The sequence below is a fragment of the Nicotiana sylvestris genome, unplaced genomic scaffold (genome assembly GCF_000393655.2).
Source record: "Nicotiana sylvestris unplaced genomic scaffold, ASM39365v2 Un00001, whole genome shotgun sequence".
Taxonomy (NCBI): Eukaryota; Viridiplantae; Streptophyta; class Magnoliopsida; order Solanales; family Solanaceae; genus Nicotiana; species Nicotiana sylvestris.
In genome coordinates this window covers 101,858-124,418 of record NW_027184337.1, presented here as the reverse complement: position 1 = coordinate 124,418, position 22,561 = coordinate 101,858, and positions in this window count along the sequence as shown.

The following is a 22,561-nucleotide window of genomic DNA, read 5'->3' as shown; positions in this document are numbered from 1 at the left end:
GATTCGCAGTTTTATGGCTGTAAAATGCCAAAAAATATAATGTGGTCATTTCGAGTGGGTGGAAATTGTTTCTTATGCCGTATTTTATGTCCGGGACAAATATTAGGCGATTCCACGACGGATCCATCCAGGGCCCAAGGCGGAAGGCATGGGCTATAGCACACAAAAATTTGGGACTCGCGCGGATTTGCAGTTTTATGGCTGTAAAATGCCAAAAAATATAATGTGGTCATTTCGAGTGGGTGGAAATTGTTTCGTATGCCGTATTTGATGTCCGGGACAAATATTAGGCGATTCCACGACGGATCCATCCAGGCCCAATGCAGAAGGCATGGGCACACAAAAATTTGGGACTCGCGCGGATTTGCAGTTTTATGGCTGTAAAATGGCAAAAAATATAATGTGGTCATTTCGAGTGGGTGGAAATTGTTTCTTATGCCGTATTTGATGTCCGGGACAAATATTAGGCGATTCCACGACGGATCCATCCAGGCCCAAGGCGGAAGGCATGGGCTATAGCACACAAAAATTTGGGACTCGCGCGGATTTGCAGTTTTATGGCTGTAAAATGCCAAAAAATATAATGTGGTCATTTCAAGTGGGTGGAAATTGTTTTGTATGCCGTATTTGATGTCCGGTACAAATATTAGGCGATTCCACTACGGATCCATCCGGGCCCAAGGCGGAAGGCATGGGCACACAAAAATTTGGGACTCGCGCGGATTTGCATTTTTATGGCTGTAAAATGGCAAAAAAATATAATGTGGTCATTTCGAGTGGGTGGAAATTGTTTTGTATGCCGTATTTGATGTCCGGGACAAATATTAGGCGATTCCACTACGGATCCATCCGGGCCCAAGGCGGAAGGCATGGGCACACAAAAATTTGGGACTCGCGCGGATTTGCATTTTTATGGCTGTAAAATGGAAAAAAATATAATGTGGTCATTTCGAGTGGGTGGAAATTGTTTCTTATGCCGTATTTGATGTCCGGGACAAATATTAGGCGATTCCACGACGGATCCATCCGGGCCCAAGGCGGAAGGCATGGGCTATAGCACACAAAAATTTGGGACTCGCGCGGATTTACAGTTTTATGGCTGTAAAATGCCAAAAATATAATGTGGTCATTTCGAGTGGGTGGAAATTGTTTCTTATGCCGTATTTTATGTCCAGGACAAATATTAGGCGATTCCACGACGGATCCATCCGGGCCCAAAGCGGAAGGCATGGGCTATAGCACACAAAAATTTGGGACTCGCGCGGATTTGCAGTTTTATGGCTGTAAAATGCCAAAAATATAATGTGGTCATTTCGAGTGGGTGGAAATTGTTTCTTATGCCGTATTTGATGTCCGGGATAAATATTAGGCGATTCCACGACGGATCCATCCGGGCCCAAGGCGGAAGGCATGGGCGCACAAAAAAATTTGGGACTCGCACGGATTCGCAGTTTTATGGCTGTAAAATGCCAAAAAATATAATGTGGTCATTTCGAGTGGGTGGAAATTGTTTCTTATGCCGTATTTTATGTCCGGGACAAATATTAGGCGATTCCACGACGGATCCATCCAGGGCCCAAGGCGGAAGGCATGGGCTATAGCACACAAAAATTTGGGACTCGCGCGGATTTGCAGTTTTATGGCTGTAAAATGCCAAAAAATATAATGTGGTCATTTCGAGTGGGTGGAAATTGTTTCGTATGCCGTATTTGATGTCCGGGACAAATATTAGGCGATTCCACGACGGATCCATCCAGGCCCAATGCAGAAGGCATGGGCACACAAAAATTTGGGACTCGCGCGGATTTGCAGTTTTATGGCTGTAAAATGGCAAAAAATATAATGTGGTCATTTCGAGTGGGTGGAAATTGTTTCTTATGCCGTATTTGATGTCCGGGACAAATATTAGGCGATTCCACGACGGATCCATCCAGGCCCAAGGCGGAAGGCATGGGCTATAGCACACAAAAATTTGGGACTCGCGCGGATTTGCATTTTTATGGCTGTAAAATGCCAAAAAATATAATGTGGTCATTTCAAGTGGGTGGAAATTGTTTTGTATGCCGTATTTGATGTCCGGTACAAATATTAGGCGATTCCACTACGGATCCATCCGGGCCCAAGGCGGAAGGCATGGGCACACAAAAATTTGGGACTCGCGCGGATTTGCATTTTTATGGCTGTAAAATGGCAAAAAATATAATGTGGTCATTTCGAGTGGGTGGAAATTGTTTTGTATGCCGTATTTGATGTCCGGGACAAATATTAGGCGATTCCACTACGGATCCATCCGGGCCCAAGGCGGAAGGCATGGGCACACAAAAATTTGGGACTCGCGCGGATTTGCATTTTTATGGCTGTAAAATGGAAAAAAATATAATGTGGTCATTTCGAGTGGGTGGAAATTGTTTCTTATGCCGTATTTGATGTCCGGGACAAATATTAGGCGATTCCACGACGGATCCATCCGGGCCCAAGGCGGAAGGCATGGGCTATAGCACACAAAAATTTGGGACTCGCGCAGATTTGCAGTTTTATGGCTGTAAAATGCCAAAAATATAATGTGGTCATTTCGAGTGGGTGGAAATTGTTTCTTATGCCGTATTTTATGTCCAGGACAAATATTAGGCGATTCCACGACGGATCCATCCGGGCCCAAAGCGGAAGGCATGGGCTATAGCACACAAAAATTTGGGACTCGCGCGGATTTGCAGTTTTATGGCTGTAAAATGCCAAAAATATAATGTGGTCATTTCGAGTGGGTGGAAATTGTTTCTTATGCCGTATTTGATGTCCGGGATAAATATTAGGCGATTCCACGACGGATCCATCCGGGCCCAAGGCGGAAGGCATGGGCGCACAAAAAAATTTGGGACTCGCACGGATTCGCAGTTTTATGGCTGTAAAATGCCAAAAAATATAATGTGGTCATTTCGAGTGGGTGGAAATTGTTTCTTATGCCGTATTTTATGTCCGGGACAAATATTAGGCGATTCCACGACGGATCCATCCAGGGCCCAAGGCGGAAGGCATGGGCTATAGCACACAAAAATTTGGGACTCGCGCGGATTTGCAGTTTTATGGCTGTAAAATGCCAAAAAATATAATGTGGTCATTTCGAGTGGGTGGAAATTGTTTCGTATGCCGTATTTGATGTCCGGGACAAATATTAGGCGATTCCACGACGGATCCATCCAGGCCCAATGCAGAAGGCATGGGCACACAAAAATTTGGGACTCGCGCGGATTTGCAGTTTTATGGCTGTAAAATGGCAAAAAATATAATGTGGTCATTTCGAGTGGGTGGAAATTGTTTCTTATGCCGTATTTGATGTCCGGGACAAATATTAGGCGATTCCACGACGGATCCATCCAGGCCCAAGGCGGAAGGCATGGGCTATAGCACACAAAAATTTGGGACTCGCGCGGATTTGCATTTTTATGGCTGTAAAATGCCAAAAAATATAATGTGGTCATTTCAAGTGGGTGGAAATTGTTTTGTATGCCGTATTTGATGTCCGGTACAAATATTAGGCGATTCCACTACGGATCCATCCGGGCCCAAGGCGGAAGGCATGGGCACACAAAAATTTGGGACTCGCGCGGATTTGCATTTTTATGGCTGTAAAATGGCAAAAAATATAATGTGGTCATTTCGAGTGGGTGGAAATTGTTTTGTATGCCGTATTTGATGTCCGGGACAAATATTAGGCGATTCCACTACGGATCCATCCGGGCCCAAGGCGGAAGGCATGGGCACACAAAAATTTGGGACTCGCGCGGATTTGCATTTTTATGGCTGTAAAATGGAAAAAAATATAATGTGGTCATTTCGAGTGGGTGGAAATTGTTTCTTATGCCGTATTTGATGTCCGGGACAAATATTAGGCGATTCCACGACGGATCCATCCGGGCCCAAGGCGGAAGGCATGGGCTATAGCACACAAAAATTTGGGACTCGCGCGGATTTACAGTTTTATGGCTGTAAAATGCCAAAAATATAATGTGGTCATTTCGAGTGGGTGGAAATTGTTTCTTATGCCGTATTTGATGTCCGGGATAAATATTAGGCGATTCCACGACGGATCCATCCGGGCCCAAGGCGGAAGGCATGGGCGCACAAAAAAATTTGGGACTCGCACGGATTCGCAGTTTTATGGCTGTAAAATGCCAAAAAATATAATGTGGTCATTTCGAGTGGGTGGAAATTGTTTCTTATGCCGTATTTTATGTCCGGGACAAATATTAGGCGATTCCACGACGGATCCATCCAGGGCCCAAGGCGGAAGGCATGGGCTATAGCACACAAAAATTTGGGACTCGCGCGGATTTGCAGTTTTATGGCTGTAAAATGCCAAAAAATATAATGTGGTCATTTCGAGTGGGTGGAAATTGTTTCGTATGCCGTATTTGATGTCCGGGACAAATATTAGGCGATTCCACGACGGATCCATCCAGGCCCAATGCAGAAGGCATGGGCACACAAAAATTTGGGACTCGCGCGGATTTGCAGTTTTATGGCTGTAAAATGGCAAAAAATATAATGTGGTCATTTCGAGTGGGTGGAAATTGTTTCTTATGCCGTATTTGATGTCCGGGACAAATATTAGGCGATTCCACGACGGATCCATCCAGGCCCAAGGCGGAAGGCATGGGCTATAGCACACAAAAATTTGGGACTCGCGCGGATTTGCATTTTTATGGCTGTAAAATGCCAAAAAATATAATGTGGTCATTTCAAGTGGGTGGAAATTGTTTTGTATGCCGTATTTGATGTCCGGTACAAATATTAGGCGATTCCACTACGGATCCATCCGGGCCCAAGGCGGAAGGCATGGGCACACAAAAATTTGGGACTCGCGCGGATTTGCATTTTTATGGCTGTAAAATGGCAAAAAATATAATGTGGTCATTTCGAGTGGGTGGAAATTGTTTTGTATGCCGTATTTGATGTCCGGGACAAATATTAGGCGATTCCACTACGGATCCATCCGGGCCCAAGGCGGAAGGCATGGGCACACAAAAATTTGGGACTCGCGCGGATTTGCATTTTTATGGCTGTAAAATGGAAAAAAATATAATGTGGTCATTTCGAGTGGGTGGAAATTGTTTCTTATGCCGTATTTGATGTCCGGGACAAATATTAGGCGATTCCACGACGGATCCATCCGGGCCCAAGGCGGAAGGCATGGGCTATAGCACACAAAAATTTGGGACTCGCGCGGATTTACAGTTTTATGGCTGTAAAATGCCAAAAATATAATGTGGTCATTTCGAGTGGGTGGAAATTGTTTCTTATGCCGTATTTTATGTCCAGGACAAATATTAGGCGATTCCACGACGGATCCATCCGGGCCCAAAGCGGAAGGCATGGGCTATAGCACACAAAAATTTGGGACTCGCGCGGATTTGCAGTTTTATGGCTGTAAAATGCCAAAAATATAATGTGGTCATTTCGAGTGGGTGGAAATTGTTTCTTATGCCGTATTTGATGTCCGGGATAAATATTAGGCGATTCCACGACGGATCCATCCGGGCCCAAGGCGGAAGGCATGGGCGCACAAAAAAATTTGGGACTCGCACGGATTCGCAGTTTTATGGCTGTAAAATGCCAAAAAATATAATGTGGTCATTTCGAGTGGGTGGAAATTGTTTCTTATGCCGTATTTTATGTCCGGGACAAATATTAGGCGATTCCACGACGGATCCATCCAGGGCCCAAGGCGGAAGGCATGGGCTATAGCACACAAAAATTTGGGACTCGCGCGGATTTGCAGTTTTATGGCTGTAAAATGCCAAAAAATATAATGTGGTCATTTCGAGTGGGTGGAAATTGTTTCGTATGCCGTATTTGATGTCCGGGACAAATATTAGGCGATTCCACGACGGATCCATCCAGGCCCAATGCAGAAGGCATGGGCACACAAAAATTTGGGACTCGCGCGGATTTGCAGTTTTATGGCTGTAAAATGGCAAAAAATATAATGTGGTCATTTCGAGTGGGTGGAAATTGTTTCTTATGCCGTATTTGATGTCCGGGATAAATATTAGGCGATTCCACGACGGATCCATCCGGGCCCAAGGCGGAAGGCATGGGCGCACAAAAAAATTTGGGACTCGCACGGATTCGCAGTTTTATGGCTGTAAAATGCCAAAAAATATAATGTGGTCATTTCGAGTGGGTGGAAATTGTTTCTTATGCCGTATTTGATGTCCGGGACAAATATTAGGCGATTCCACGACGGATCCATCCGGGCCCAAGGCGGAAGGCATGGGCTATAGCACACAAAAATTTGGGACTCGCGCGGATTTACAGTTTTATGGCTGTAAAATGCCAAAAATATAATGTGGTCATTTCGAGTGGGTGGAAATTGTTTCTTATGCCGTATTTTATGTCCAGGACAAATATTAGGCGATTCCACGACGGATCCATCCGGGCCCAAAGCGGAAGGCATGGGCTATAGCACACAAAAATTTGGGACTCGCGCGGATTTGCAGTTTTATGGCTGTAAAATGCCAAAAATATAATGTGGTCATTTCGAGTGGGTGGAAATTGTTTCTTATGCCGTATTTGATGTCCGGGATAAATATTAGGCGATTCCACGACGGATCCATCCGGGCCCAAGGCGGAAGGCATGGGCGCACAAAAAAATTTGGGACTCGCACGGATTCGCAGTTTTATGGCTGTAAAATGCCAAAAAATATAATGTGGTCATTTCGAGTGGGTGGAAATTGTTTCTTATGCCGTATTTTATGTCCGGGACAAATATTAGGCGATTCCACGACGGATCCATCCAGGGCCCAAGGCGGAAGGCATGGGCTATAGCACACAAAAATTTGGGACTCGCGCGGATTTGCAGTTTTATGGCTGTAAAATGCCAAAAAATATAATGTGGTCATTTCGAGTGGGTGGAAATTGTTTCGTATGCCGTATTTGATGTCCGGGACAAATATTAGGCGATTCCACGACGGATCCATCCAGGCCCAATGCAGAAGGCATGGGCACACAAAAATTTGGGACTCGCGCGGATTTGCAGTTTTATGGCTGTAAAATGGCAAAAAATATAATGTGGTCATTTCGAGTGGGTGGAAATTGTTTCTTATGCCGTATTTGATGTCCGGGACAAATATTAGGCGATTCCACGACGGATCCATCCAGGCCCAAGGCGGAAGGCATGGGCTATAGCACACAAAAATTTGGGACTCGCGCGGATTTGCATTTTTATGGCTGTAAAATGCCAAAAAATATAATGTGGTCATTTCAAGTGGGTGGAAATTGTTTTGTATGCCGTATTTGATGTCCGGTACAAATATTAGGCGATTCCACTACGGATCCATCCGGGCCCAAGGCGGAAGGCATGGGCACACAAAAATTTGGGACTCGCGCGGATTTGCATTTTTATGGCTGTAAAATGGCAAAAAATATAATGTGGTCATTTCGAGTGGGTGGAAATTGTTTTGTATGCCGTATTTGATGTCCGGGACAAATATTAGGCGATTCCACTACGGATCCATCCGGGCCCAAGGCGGAAGGCATGGGCACACAAAAATTTGGGACTCGCGCGGATTTGCATTTTTATGGCTGTAAAATGGAAAAAAATATAATGTGGTCATTTCGAGTGGGTGGAAATTGTTTCTTATGCCGTATTTGATGTCCGGGACAAATATTAGGCGATTCCACGACGGATCCATCCGGGCCCAAGGCGGAAGGCATGGGCTATAGCACACAAAAATTTGGGACTCGCGCGGATTTACAGTTTTATGGCTGTAAAATGCCAAAAATATAATGTGGTCATTTCGAGTGGGTGGAAATTGTTTCTTATGCCGTATTTTATGTCCAGGACAAATATTAGGCGATTCCACGACGGATCCATCCGGGCCCAAAGCGGAAGGCATGGGCTATAGCACACAAAAATTTGGGACTCGCGCGGATTTGCAGTTTTATGGCTGTAAAATGCCAAAAATATAATGTGGTCATTTCGAGTGGGTGGAAATTGTTTCTTATGCCGTATTTGATGTCCGGGATAAATATTAGGCGATTCCACGACGGATCCATCCGGGCCCAAGGCGGAAGGCATGGGCGCACAAAAAAATTTGGGACTCGCACGGATTCGCAGTTTTATGGCTGTAAAATGCCAAAAAATATAATGTGGTCATTTCGAGTGGGTGGAAATTGTTTCTTATGCCGTATTTTATGTCCGGGACAAATATTAGGCGATTCCACGACGGATCCATCCAGGGCCCAAGGCGGAAGGCATGGGCTATAGCACACAAAAATTTGGGACTCGCGCGGATTTGCAGTTTTATGGCTGTAAAATGCCAAAAAATATAATGTGGTCATTTCGAGTGGGTGGAAATTGTTTCGTATGCCGTATTTGATGTCCGGGACAAATATTAGGCGATTCCACGACGGATCCATCCAGGCCCAATGCAGAAGGCATGGGCACACAAAAATTTGGGACTCGCGCGGATTTGCAGTTTTATGGCTGTAAAATGGCAAAAAATATAATGTGGTCATTTCGAGTGGGTGGAAATTGTTTCTTATGCCGTATTTGATGTCCGGGACAAATATTAGGCGATTCCACGACGGATCCATCCAGGCCCAAGGCGGAAGGCATGGGCTATAGCACACAAAAATTTGGGACTCGCGCGGATTTGCATTTTTATGGCTGTAAAATGCCAAAAAATATAATGTGGTCATTTCAAGTGGGTGGAAATTGTTTTGTATGCCGTATTTGATGTCCGGTACAAATATTAGGCGATTCCACTACGGATCCATCCGGGCCCAAGGCGGAAGGCATGGGCACACAAAAATTTGGGACTCGCGCGGATTTGCATTTTTATGGCTGTAAAATGGCAAAAAATATAATGTGGTCATTTCGAGTGGGTGGAAATTGTTTTGTATGCCGTATTTGATGTCCGGGACAAATATTAGGCGATTCCACTACGGATCCATCCGGGCCCAAGGCGGAAGGCATGGGCACACAAAAATTTGGGACTCGCGCGGATTTGCATTTTTATGGCTGTAAAATGGAAAAAAATATAATGTGGTCATTTCGAGTGGGTGGAAATTGTTTCTTATGCCGTATTTGATGTCCGGGACAAATATTAGGCGATTCCACGACGGATCCATCCGGGCCCAAGGCGGAAGGCATGGGCTATAGCACACAAAAATTTGGGACTCGCGCGGATTTACAGTTTTATGGCTGTAAAATGCCAAAAATATAATGTGGTCATTTCGAGTGGGTGGAAATTGTTTCTTAGGCCGTATTTGATGTCCGGGACAAATATTAGGCGATTCCACGACGGATCCATCCGGGCCCAAGGCGGAAGGCATGGGCTATAGCACACAAAAATTTGGGACTCGCGCGGATTTGCAGTTTTATGGCTGTAAAATGCCAAAAATATAATGTGGTCATTTCGAGTGGGTGGAAATTGTTTCTTATGCCGTATTTGATGTCCGGGATAAATATTAGGCGATTCCACGACGGATCCATCCGGGCCCAAGGCGGAAGGCATGGGCGCACAAAAAAATTTGGGACTCGCACGGATTCGCAGTTTTATGGCTGTAAAATGCCAAAAAATATAATGTGGTCATTTCGAGTGGGTGGAAATTGTTTCTTATGCCGTATTTTATGTCCGGGACAAATATTAGGCGATTCCACGACGGATCCATCCAGGGCCCAAGGCGGAAGGCATGGGCTATAGCACACAAAAATTTGGGACTCGCGCGGATTTGCAGTTTTATGGCTGTAAAATGCCAAAAAATATAATGTGGTCATTTCGAGTGGGTGGAAATTGTTTCGTATGCCGTATTTGATGTCCGGGACAAATATTAGGCGATTCCACGACGGATCCATCCAGGCCCAATGCAGAAGGCATGGGCACACAAAAATTTGGGACTCGCGCGGATTTGCAGTTTTATGGCTGTAAAATGGCAAAAAATATAATGTGGTCATTTCGAGTGGGTGGAAATTGTTTCTTATGCCGTATTTGATGTCCGGGACAAATATTAGGCGATTCCACGACGGATCCATCCAGGCCCAAGGCGGAAGGCATGGGCTATAGCACACAAAAATTTGGGACTCGCGCGGATTTGCATTTTTATGGCTGTAAAATGCCAAAAAATATAATGTGGTCATTTCAAGTGGGTGGAAATTGTTTTGTATGCCGTATTTGATGTCCGGTACAAATATTAGGCGATTCCACTACGGATCCATCCGGGCCCAAGGCGGAAGGCATGGGCACACAAAAATTTGGGACTCGCGCGGATTTGCATTTTTATGGCTGTAAAATGGCAAAAAATATAATGTGGTCATTTCGAGTGGGTGGAAATTGTTTTGTATGCCGTATTTGATGTCCGGGACAAATATTAGGCGATTCCACTACGGATCCATCCGGGCCCAAGGCGGAAGGCATGGGCACACAAAAATTTGGGACTCGCGCGGATTTGCATTTTTATGGCTGTAAAATGGAAAAAAATATAATGTGGTCATTTCGAGTGGGTGGAAATTGTTTCTTATGCCGTATTTGATGTCCGTGACAAATATTAGGCGATTCCACGACGGATCCATCCGGGCCCAAGGCGGAAGGCATGGGCTATAGCACACAAAAATTTGGGACTCGCGCGGATTTACAGTTTTATGGCTGTAAAATGCCAAAAATATAATGTGGTCATTTCGAGTGGGTGGAAATTGTTTCTTATGCCGTATTTTATGTCCAGGACAAATATTAGGCGATTCCACGACGGATCCATCCGGGCCCAAAGCGGAAGGCATGGGCTATAGCACACAAAAATTTGGGACTCGCGCGGATTTGCAGTTTTATGGCTGTAAAATGCCAAAAATATAATGTGGTCATTTCGAGTGGGTGGAAATTGTTTCTTATGCCGTATTTGATGTCCGGGATAAATATTAGGCGATTCCACGACGGATCCATCCGGGCCCAAGGCGGAAGGCATGGGCGCACAAAAAAATTTGGGACTCGCACGGATTCGCAGTTTTATGGCTGTAAAATGCCAAAAAATATAATGTGGTCATTTCGAGTGGGTGGAAATTGTTTCTTATGCCGTATTTTATGTCCGGGACAAATATTAGGCGATTCCACGACGGATCCATCCAGGGCCCAAGGCGGAAGGCATGGGCTATAGCACACAAAAATTTGGGACTCGCGCGGATTTGCAGTTTTATGGCTGTAAAATGCCAAAAAATATAATGTGGTCATTTCGAGTGGGTGGAAATTGTTTCGTATGCCGTATTTGATGTCCGGGACAAATATTAGGCGATTCCACGACGGATCCATCCAGGCCCAATGCAGAAGGCATGGGCACACAAAAATTTGGGACTCGCGCGGATTTGCAGTTTTATGGCTGTAAAATGGCAAAAAATATAATGTGGTCATTTCGAGTGGGTGGAAATTGTTTCTTATGCCGTATTTGATGTCCGGGACAAATATTAGGCGATTCCACGACGGATCCATCCAGGCCCAAGGCGGAAGGCATGGGCTATAGCACACAAAAATTTGGGACTCGCGCGGATTTGCATTTTTATGGCTGTAAAATGCCAAAAAATATAATGTGGTCATTTCAAGTGGGTGGAAATTGTTTTGTATGCCGTATTTGATGTCCGGTACAAATATTAGGCGATTCCACTACGGATCCATCCGGGCCCAAGGCGGAAGGCATGGGCACACAAAAATTTGGGACTCGCGCGGATTTGCATTTTTATGGCTGTAAAATGGCAAAAAATATAATGTGGTCATTTCGAGTGGGTGGAAATTGTTTTGTATGCCGTATTTGATGTCCGGGACAAATATTAGGCGATTCCACTACGGATCCATCCGGGCCCAAGGCGGAAGGCATGGGCACACAAAAATTTGGGACTCGCGCGGATTTGCATTTTTATGGCTGTAAAATGGCAAAAAATATAATGTGGTCATTTCGAGTGGGTGGAAATTGTTTCTTATGCCGTATTTGATGTCCGGGACAAATATTAGGCGATTCCACGACGGATCCATCCGGGCCCAAGGCGGAAGGCATGGGCTATAGCACACAAAAATTTGGGACTCGCGCGGATTTGCATTTTTATGGCTGTAAAATGCCAAAAAATATAATGTGGTCATTTCGAGTGGGTGGAAATTGTTTCTTATGCCGTATTTTATGTCCAGGACAAATATTAGGCGATTCCACGACGGATCCATCCGGGCCCAAAGCGGAAGGCATGGGCTATAGCACACAAAAATTTGGGACTCGCGCGGATTTGCAGTTTTATGGCTGTAAAATGCCAAAAATATAATGTGGTCATTTCGAGTGGGTGGAAATTGTTTCTTATGCCGTATTTGATGTCCGGGATAAATATTAGGCGATTCCACGACGGATCCATCCGGGCCCAAGGCGGAAGGCATGGGCGCACAAAAAAATTTGGGACTCGCACGGATTCGCAGTTTTATGGCTGTAAAATGCCAAAAAATATAATGTGGTCATTTCGAGTGGGTGGAAATTGTTTCTTATGCCGTATTTTATGTCCGGGACAAATATTAGGCGATTCCACGACGGATCCATCCAGGGCCCAAGGCGGAAGGCATGGGCTATAGCACACAAAAATTTGGGACTCGCGCGGATTTGCAGTTTTATGGCTGTAAAATGCCAAAAAATATAATGTGGTCATTTCGAGTGGGTGGAAATTGTTTCGTATGCCGTATTTGATGTCCGGGACAAATATTAGGCGATTCCACGACGGATTCCATCCAGGCCCAATGCAGAAGGCATGGGCACACAAAAATTTGGGACTCGCGCGGATTTGCAGTTTTATGGCTGTAAAATGGCAAAAAATATAATGTGGTCATTTCGAGTGGGTGGAAATTGTTTCTTATGCCGTATTTGATGTCCGGGACAAATATTAGGCGATTCCACGACGGATCCATCCAGGCCCAAGGCGGAAGGCATGGGCTATAGCACACAAAAATTTGGGACTCGCGCGGATTTGCATTTTTATGGCTGTAAAATGCCAAAAAATATAATGTGGTCATTTCAAGTGGGTGGAAATTGTTTTGTATGCCGTATTTGATGTCCGGTACAAATATTAGGCGATTCCACTACGGATCCATCCGGGCCCAAGGCGGAAGGCATGGGCACACAAAAATTTGGGACTCGCGCGGATTTGCATTTTTATGGCTGTAAAATGGCAAAAAATATAATGTGGTCATTTCGAGTGGGTGGAAATTGTTTTGTATGCCGTATTTGATGTCCGGGACAAATATTAGGCGATTCCACTACGGATCCATCCGGGCCCAAGGCGGAAGGCATGGGCACACAAAAATTTGGGACTCGCGCGGATTTGCATTTTTATGGCTGTAAAATGGAAAAAAATATAATGTGGTCATTTCGAGTGGGTGGAAATTGTTTCTTATGCCGTATTTGATGTCCGGGACAAATATTAGGCGATTCCACGACGGATCCATCCGGGCCCAAGGCGGAAGGCATGGGCTATAGCACACAAAAATTTGGGACTCGCGCGGATTTACAGTTTTATGGCTGTAAAATGCCAAAAATATAATGTGGTCATTTCGAGTGGGTGGAAATTGTTTCTTATGCCGTATTTTATGTCCAGGACAAATATTAGGCGATTCCACGACGGATCCATCCAGGGCCCAAGGCGGAAGGCATGGGCTATAGCACACAAAAATTTGGGACTCGCGCGGATTTGCAGTTTTATGGCTGTAAAATGCCAAAAAATATAATGTGGTCATTTCGAGTGGGTGGAAATTGTTTCGTATGCCGTATTTGATGTCCGGGACAAATATTAGGCGATTCCACGACGGATCCATCCAGGCCCAATGCAGAAGGCATGGGCACACAAAAATTTGGGACTCGCGCGGATTTGCAGTTTTATGGCTGTAAAATGGCAAAAAATATAATGTGGTCATTTCGAGTGGGTGGAAATTGTTTCTTATGCCGTATTTGATGTCCGGGACAAATATTAGGCGATTCCACGACGGATCCATCCAGGCCCAAGGCGGAAGGCATGGGCTATAGCACACAAAAATTTGGGACTCGCGCGGATTTGCATTTTTATGGCTGTAAAATGCCAAAAAATATAATGTGGTCATTTCAAGTGGGTGGAAATTGTTTTGTATGCCGTATTTGATGTCCGGTACAAATATTAGGCGATTCCACTACGGATCCATCCGGGCCCAAGGCGGAAGGCATGGGCACACAAAAATTTGGGACTCGCGCGGATTTGCATTTTTATGGCTGTAAAATGGCAAAAAATATAATGTGGTCATTTCGAGTGGGTGGAAATTGTTTTGTATGCCGTATTTGATGTCCGGGACAAATATTAGGCGATTCCACTACGGATCCATCCGGGCCCAAGGCGGAAGGCATGGGCACACAAAAATTTGGGACTCGCGCGGATTTGCATTTTTATGGCTGTAAAATGGCAAAAAATATAATGTGGTCATTTCGAGTGGGTGGAAATTGTTTCTTATGCCGTATTTGATGTCCGGGACAAATATTAGGCGATTCCACGACGGATCCATCCGGGCCCAAGGCGGAAGGCATGGGCTATAGCACACAAAAATTTGGGACTCGCGCGGATTTGCATTTTTATGGCTGTAAAATGCCAAAAAATATAATGTGGTCATTTCGAGTGGGTGGAAATTGTTTCTTATGCCGTATTTTATGTCCAGGACAAATATTAGGCGATTCCACGACGGATCCATCCGGGCCCAAAGCGGAAGGCATGGGCTATAGCACACAAAAATTTGGGACTCGCGCGGATTTGCAGTTTTATGGCTGTAAAATGCCAAAAATATAATGTGGTCATTTCGAGTGGGTGGAAATTGTTTCTTATGCCGTATTTGATGTCCGGGATAAATATTAGGCGATTCCACGACGGATCCATCCGGGCCCAAGGCGGAAGGCATGGGCGCACAAAAAAATTTGGGACTCGCACGGATTCGCAGTTTTATGGCTGTAAAATGCCAAAAAATATAATGTGGTCATTTCGAGTGGGTGGAAATTGTTTCTTATGCCGTATTTTATGTCCGGGACAAATATTAGGCGATTCCACGACGGATCCATCCAGGGCCCAAGGCGGAAGGCATGGGCTATAGCACACAAAAATTTGGGACTCGCGCGGATTTGCAGTTTTATGGCTGTAAAATGCCAAAAAATATAATGTGGTCATTTCGAGTGGGTGGAAATTGTTTCGTATGCCGTATTTGATGTCCGGGACAAATATTAGGCGATTCCACGACGGATCCATCCAGGCCCAATGCAGAAGGCATGGGCACACAAAAATTTGGGACTCGCGCGGATTTGCAGTTTTATGGCTGTAAAATGGCAAAAAATATAATGTGGTCATTTCGAGTGGGTGGAAATTGTTTCTTATGCCGTATTTGATGTCCGGGACAAATATTAGGCGATTCCACGACGGATCCATCCAGGCCCAAGGCGGAAGGCATGGGCTATAGCACACAAAAATTTGGGACTCGCGCGGATTTGCAGTTTTATGGCTGTAAAATGCCAAAAAATATAATGTGGTCATTTCGAGTGGGTGGAAATTGTTTCTTATGCCGTATTTTATGTCCAGGACAAATATTAGGCGATTCCACGACGGATCCATCCGGGCCCAAGGCGGAAGGCATGGGCACACAAAAATTTGGGACTCGCGCGGATTTGCATTTTTATGGCTGTAAAATGGCAAAAAATATAATGTGGTCATTTCGAGTGGGTGGAAATTGTTTTGTATGCCGTATTTGATGTCCGGGACAAATATTAGGCGATTCCACTACGGATCCATCCGGGCCCAAGGCGGAAGGCATGGGCACACAAAAATTTGGGACTCGCGCGGATTTGCATTTTTATGGCTGTAAAATGGCAAAAAATATAATGTGGTCATTTCGAGTGGGTGGAAATTGTTTCTTATGCCGTATTTGATGTCCGGGACAAATATTAGGCGATTCCACGACGGATCCATCCGGGCCCAAGGCGGAAGGCATGGGCTATAGCACACAAAAATTTGGGACTCGCGCGGATTTGCAGTTTTATGGCTGTAAAATGCCAAAAATATAATGTGGTCATTTCGAGTGGGTGGAAATTGTTTCTTATGCCGTATTTGATGTCCGGGACAAATATTAGGCGATTCCACGACGGATCCATCCGGGCCCAAGGCGAAAGGCATGGGCGCACACAAAAATTTGGGACTCGCGCGGATTCGCAGTTTTATGGCTGTAAAATGCCAAAAATATAATGTGGTCATTTCGAGTGGGTGGAAATTGTTTCTTATGCCGTATTTTATGTCCGGGACAAATATTAGGCGATTCCACGACGGATCCATCCAGGGCCCAAGGCGGAAGGCATGGGCTATAGCACACAAAAATTTGGGACTCGCGCGGATTTGCAGTTTTATGGCTGTAAAATGCCAAAAAATATAATGTGGTCATTTCGAGTGGGTGGAAATTGTTTCGTATGCCGTATTTGATGTCCGGGACAAATATTAGGCGATTCCACGACGGATCCATCCAGGCCCAATGCAGAAGGCATGGGCACACAAAAATTTGGGACTCGCGCGGATTTGCAGTTTTATGGCTGTAAAATGGCAAAAAATATAATGTGGTCATTTCGAGTGGGTGGAAATTGTTTCTTATGCCGTATTTGATGTCCGGGACAAATATTAGGCGATTCCACGACGGATCCATCCTGGCCCAAGGCGGAAGGCATGGGCTATAGCACACAAAAATTTGGGACTCGCGCGGATTTGCATTTTTATGGCTGTAAAATGCCAAAAAATATAATGTGGTCATTTCGAGTGGGTGGAAATTGTTTCTTATGCCGTATTTTATGTCCAGGACAAATATTAGGCGATTCCACGACGGATCCATCCGGGCCCAAGGCGGAAGGCATGGGCTATAGCACACAAAAATTTGGGACTCGCGCGGATTTGCATTTTTATGGCTGTAAAATGCCAAAAAATATAATGTGGTCATTTCAAGTGGGTGGAAATTGTTTCTTATGCCGTATTTGATGTCCGGGATAAATATTAGGCGATTCCACGACGGATCCATCCGGGCCCAAGGCGGAAGGCATGGGCGCACAAAAAAATTTGGGACTCGCACGGATTCGCAGTTTTATGGCTGTAAAATGCCAAAAAATATAATGTGGTCATTTCGAGTGGGTGGAAATTGTTTCTTATGCCGTATTTTATGTCCGGGACAAATATTAGGCGATTCCACGACGGATCCATCCAGGGCCCAAGGCGGAAGGCATGGGCTATAGCACACAAAAATTTGGGACTCGCGCGGATTTGCAGTTTTATGGCTGTAAAATGCCAAAAAATATAATGTGGTCATTTCGAGTGGGTGGAAATTGTTTCGTATGCCGTATTTGATGTCCGGGACAAATATTAGGCGATTCCACGACGGATCCATCCAGGGCCCAAGGCGGAAGGCATGGGATATAGCACACAAAAATTTGGGACTCGCGCGGATTTGCAGTTTTATGGCTGTAAAATGCCAAAAAATATAATGTGGTCATTTCGAGTGGGTGGAAATTGTTTTTTATGCCGTATTTGATGTCCGGGACAAATATTAGGCGATTCCACGACGGATCCATCCGGGCCCAAGGCGAAAGGCATGGGCACACAAAAATTTGGGACTCGCGCGGATTTGCATTTTTATGGCTGTAAAATGCCAAAAATATAATGTGGTCATTTCGAGTGGGTGGAAATTGTTTCTTATGCCGTATTTTATGTCCAGGACAAATATTAGGCGATTCCACGACGGATCCATCCGGGCCCAAAGCGGAAGGCATGGGCTATAGCACACAAAAATTTGGGACTCGCGCGGATTTGCAGTTTTATGGCTGTAAAATGCCAAAAATATAATGTGGTCATTTCGAGTGGGTGGAAATTGTTTCTTATGCCGTATTTGATGTCCGGGATAAATATTAGGCGATTCCACGACGGATCCATCCGGGCCCAAGGCGGAAGGCATGGGCGCACAAAAAAATTTGGGACTCGCACGGATTCGCAGTTTTATGGCTGTAAAATGCCAAAAAATATAATGTGGTCATTTCGAGTGGGTGGAAAATTGTTTCTTATGCCGTATTTTATGTCCGGGACAAATATTAGGCGATTCCACGACGGATCCATCCAGGGCCCAAGGCGGAAGGCATGGGCTATAGCACACAAAAATTTGGGACTCGCGCGGATTTGCAGTTTTATGGCTGTAAAATGCCAAAAAAATATAATGTGGTCATTTCGAGTGGGTGGAAATTGTTTCGTATGCCGTATTTGATGTCCGGGACAAATATTAGGCGATTCCACGACGGATCCATCCAGGCCCAATGCGGAAGGCATGGGCACACAAAAATTTGGGACTCGCGCGGATTTGCAGTTTTATGGCTGTAAAATGGCAAAAAATATAATGTGGTCATTTCGAGTGGGTGGAAATTGTTTCTTATGCCGTATTTGATGTCCGGGACAAATATTAGGCGATTCCACGACGGATCCATCCGGGCCCAAGGCGGAAGGCATGGGCTATAGCACACAAAAATTTGGGACTCACGCGGATTTGCATTTTTATGGCTGTAAAATGCCAAAAAATATAATGTGGTCATTTCAAGTGGGTGGAAATTGTTTTGTATGCCGTATTTGATGTCCGGTACAAATATTAGGCGATTCCACTACGGATCCATCCGGGCCCAAGGCGGAAGGCATGGGCACACAAAAATTTGGGACTCGAGCGGATTTGCATTTTTATGGCTGTAAAATGCCAAAAAATATAATGTGGTCATTTCGAGTGGGTGGAAATTATTTTTTATGCCGTATTTGATGTCCGGGACAAATATTAGGCGATTCCACTACGGATCCATCCGGGCCCAAGGCGAAAGGCATGGGCACATAAAAATTTGGGACTCGCGCGGATTTGCATTTTTATGGCTGTAATATGCCAAAAAATATAATGTGGTCATTTCGAGTGGGTGGAAATTGTTTCTTATGCCGTATTTGATGTCCGGGACAAATATTAGGCGATTCCACTACGGATCCATCCGGGCCCAAGGCGAAAGGCATGGGCACACAAAAATTTGGGACTCGCGCGGATTTGCATTTTTATCGCTGTAAAATGCCAAAAAATATAATGTGGTCATTTCGAGTGGGTGGAAATTGTTTTGTATGCCGTATTTGATGTCCGGGACAAATATTAGGCGATTCCACTACGGATCCATCCGAACCCAAGGCGGAAGGCATGGGCACACAAAAATTTGGGACTCGAGCGGATTTGCAGTTTTATGGCTGTAAAATGCCAAAAAATATAATGTGGTCATTTCGAGTGGGTGGAAATTATTTTTTATGCCGTATTTGATGTCCGGGACAAATATTAGGCGATTCCACTACGGATCCATCCGGGCCCAAGGCGAAAGGCATGGGCACACAAAAATTTGGGACTCGCGCGGATTTGCATTTTTATGGCTGTAATATGCCAAAAAATATAATGTGGTCATTTCTAGTGGGTGGAAATTGTTTCTTATGCCGTATTTGATGTCCGGGACAAATATTAGGCGATTCCACGACGGATCCATCCGGGCCCAAAGCGGAAGGCATGGGCTATAGCACACAAAAATTTGGGATTCGCGCGGATTTACAGTTTTATGGCTGTAAAATGCCAAAAATATAATGTGGTCATTTCGAGTGGGTGGATATTGTTTCTTATGCCGTATTTGATGTCCGGGACAAATATTAGGCAATTCCACGACGGATCCATCCGGGCCCAAGGCGGAAGGCATGGGCGCACACAAAAATTTGGGACTCGCACGGATTCGCAATTTTATGGCTGTAAAATGCCAAAAAATATAATGTGGTCATTTCGAGTGGGTGGAAATTGTTTTGTATGCCGTATTTGATGTCCGGGACAAATATTAGGCGATTCCACTACGGATCCATCCGAACCCAAGGCGGAAGGCATGGGCACACAAAAATTTGGGACTCGAGCGGATTTGCATTTTTATGGCTGTAAAATGCCAAAAAATATAATGTGGTCATTTCGAGTGGGTGGAAATTGTTTTTTATGCCGTATTTGATGTCCGGGACAAATATTAGGCGATTCCACGACGGATCCATCCGGGCCCAAGGCGAAAGGCATGGGCACACAAAAATTTGGGACTCGCGCGGATTTGCATTTTTATGGCTGTAAAATGCCAAAAATATAATGTGGTCATTTCGAGTGGGTGGAAATTGTTTCTTATGCCGTATTTTATGTCCAGGACAAATATTAGGCGATTCCACGACGGATCCATCCGGGCCCAAAGCGGAAGGCATGGGCTATAGCACACAAAAATTTGGGACTCGCGCGGATTTGCAGTTTTATGGCTGTAAAATGCCAAAAATATAATGTGGTCATTTCGAGTGGGTGGAAATTGTTTCTTATGCCGTATTTGATGTCCGGGATAAATATTAGGCGATTCCACGACGGATCCATCCGGGCCCAAGGCGGAAGGCATGGGCGCACAAAAAAATTTGGGACTCGCACGGATTCGCAGTTTTATGGCTGTAAAATGCCAAAAAATATAATGTGGTCATTTCGAGTGGGTGGAAATTGTTTCTTATGCCGTATTTTATGTCCGGGACAAATATTAGGCGATTCCACGACGGATCCATCCAGGGCCCAAGGCGGAAGGCATGGGCTATAGCACACAAAAATTTGGGACTCGCGCGGATTTGCAGTTTTATGGCTGTAAAATGCCAAAAAATATAATGTGGTCATTTCGAGTGGGTGGAAATTGTTTCGTATGCCGTATTTGATGTCCGGGACAAATATTAGGCGATTCCACGACGGATCCATCCAGGCCCAATGCGGAAGGCATGGGCACACAAAAATTTGGGACTCGCGCGGATTTGCAGTTTTATGGCTGTAAAATGGCAAAAAATATAATGTGGTCATTTCGAGTGGGTGGAAATTGTTTCTTATGCCGTATTTGATGTCCGGGACAAATATTAGGCGATTCCACGACGGATCCATCCAGGCCCAATGCGGAAGGCATGGGCACACAAAAATTTGGGACTCGCGCGGATTTGCAGTTTTATGGCTGTAAAATGGCAAAAAATATAATGTGGTCATTTCGAGTGGGTGGAAATTGTTTCTTATGCCGTATTTGATGTCCGGGACAAATATTAGGCGATTCCACGACGGATCCATCCGGGCCCAAGGCGGAAGGCATGGGCTATAGCACACAAAAATTTGGGACTCGCGCGGATTTGCATTTTTATGGCTGTAAAATGCCAAAAAATATAATGTGGTCATTTCAAGTGGGTGGAAATTGTTTTGTATGCCGTATTTGATGTCCGGTACAAATATTAGGCGATTCCACTACGGATCCATCCGGGCCCAAGGCGGAAGGCATGGGCGCACAAAAAAATTTGGGACTCGCGCGGATTTGCATTTTTATGGCTGTAAAATGCCAAAAAATATAATGTGGTCATTTCGAGTGGGTGGAAATTGTTTTTTATGCCGTATTTTATGTCCGGGACAAATATTAGGCGATTCCACGACGGATCCATCCAGGGCCCAAGGCGGAAGGCATGGGCTATAGCACACAAAAATTTGGGACTCGCGCGGATTTGCAGTTTTATGGCTGTAAAATGCCAAAAAATATAATGTGGTCATTTCGAGTGGGTGGAAATTGTTTTTTATGCCGTATTTGATGTCCGGGACAAATATTAGGCGATTCCACGACGGATCCATCCGGGCCCAAGGCGAAAGGCATGGGCACACAAAAATTTGGGACTCGCGCGGATTTGCATTTTTATGGCTGTAAAATGCCAAAAATATAATGTGGTCATTTCGAGTGGGTGGAAATTGTTTCTTATGCCGTATTTTATGTCCAGGACAAATATTAGGCGATTCCACGACGGATCCATCCGGGCCCAAAGCGGAAGGCATGGGCTATAGCACACAAAAATTTGGGACTCGCGCGGATTTGCAGTTTTATGGCTGTAAAATGCCAAAAATATAATGTGGTCATTTCGAGTGGGTGGAAATTGTTTCTTATGCCGTATTTGATGTCCGGGATAAATATTAGGCGATTCCACGACGGATCCATCCGGGCCCAAGGCGGAAGGCATGGGCGCACAAAAAAATTTGGGACTCGCACGGATTCGCAGTTTTATGGCTGTAAAATGCCAAAAAATATAATGTGGTCATTTCGAGTGGGTGGAAATTGTTTCTTATGCCGTATTTTATGTCCGGGACAAATATTAGGCGATTCCACGACGGATCCATCCAGGGCCCAAGGCGGAAGGCATGGGCTATAGCACACAAAAATTTGGGACTCGCGCGGATTTGCATTTTTATGGCTGTAAAATGCCAAAAATATAATGTGGTCATTTCGAGTGGGTGGAAATTGTTTCTTATGCCGTATTTTATGTCCAGGACAAATATTAGGCGATTCCACGACGGATCCATCCGGGCCCAAAGCGGAAGGCATGGGCTATAGCACACAAAAATTTGGGACTCGCGCGGATTTGCAGTTTTATGGCTGTAAAATGCCAAAAATATAATGTGGT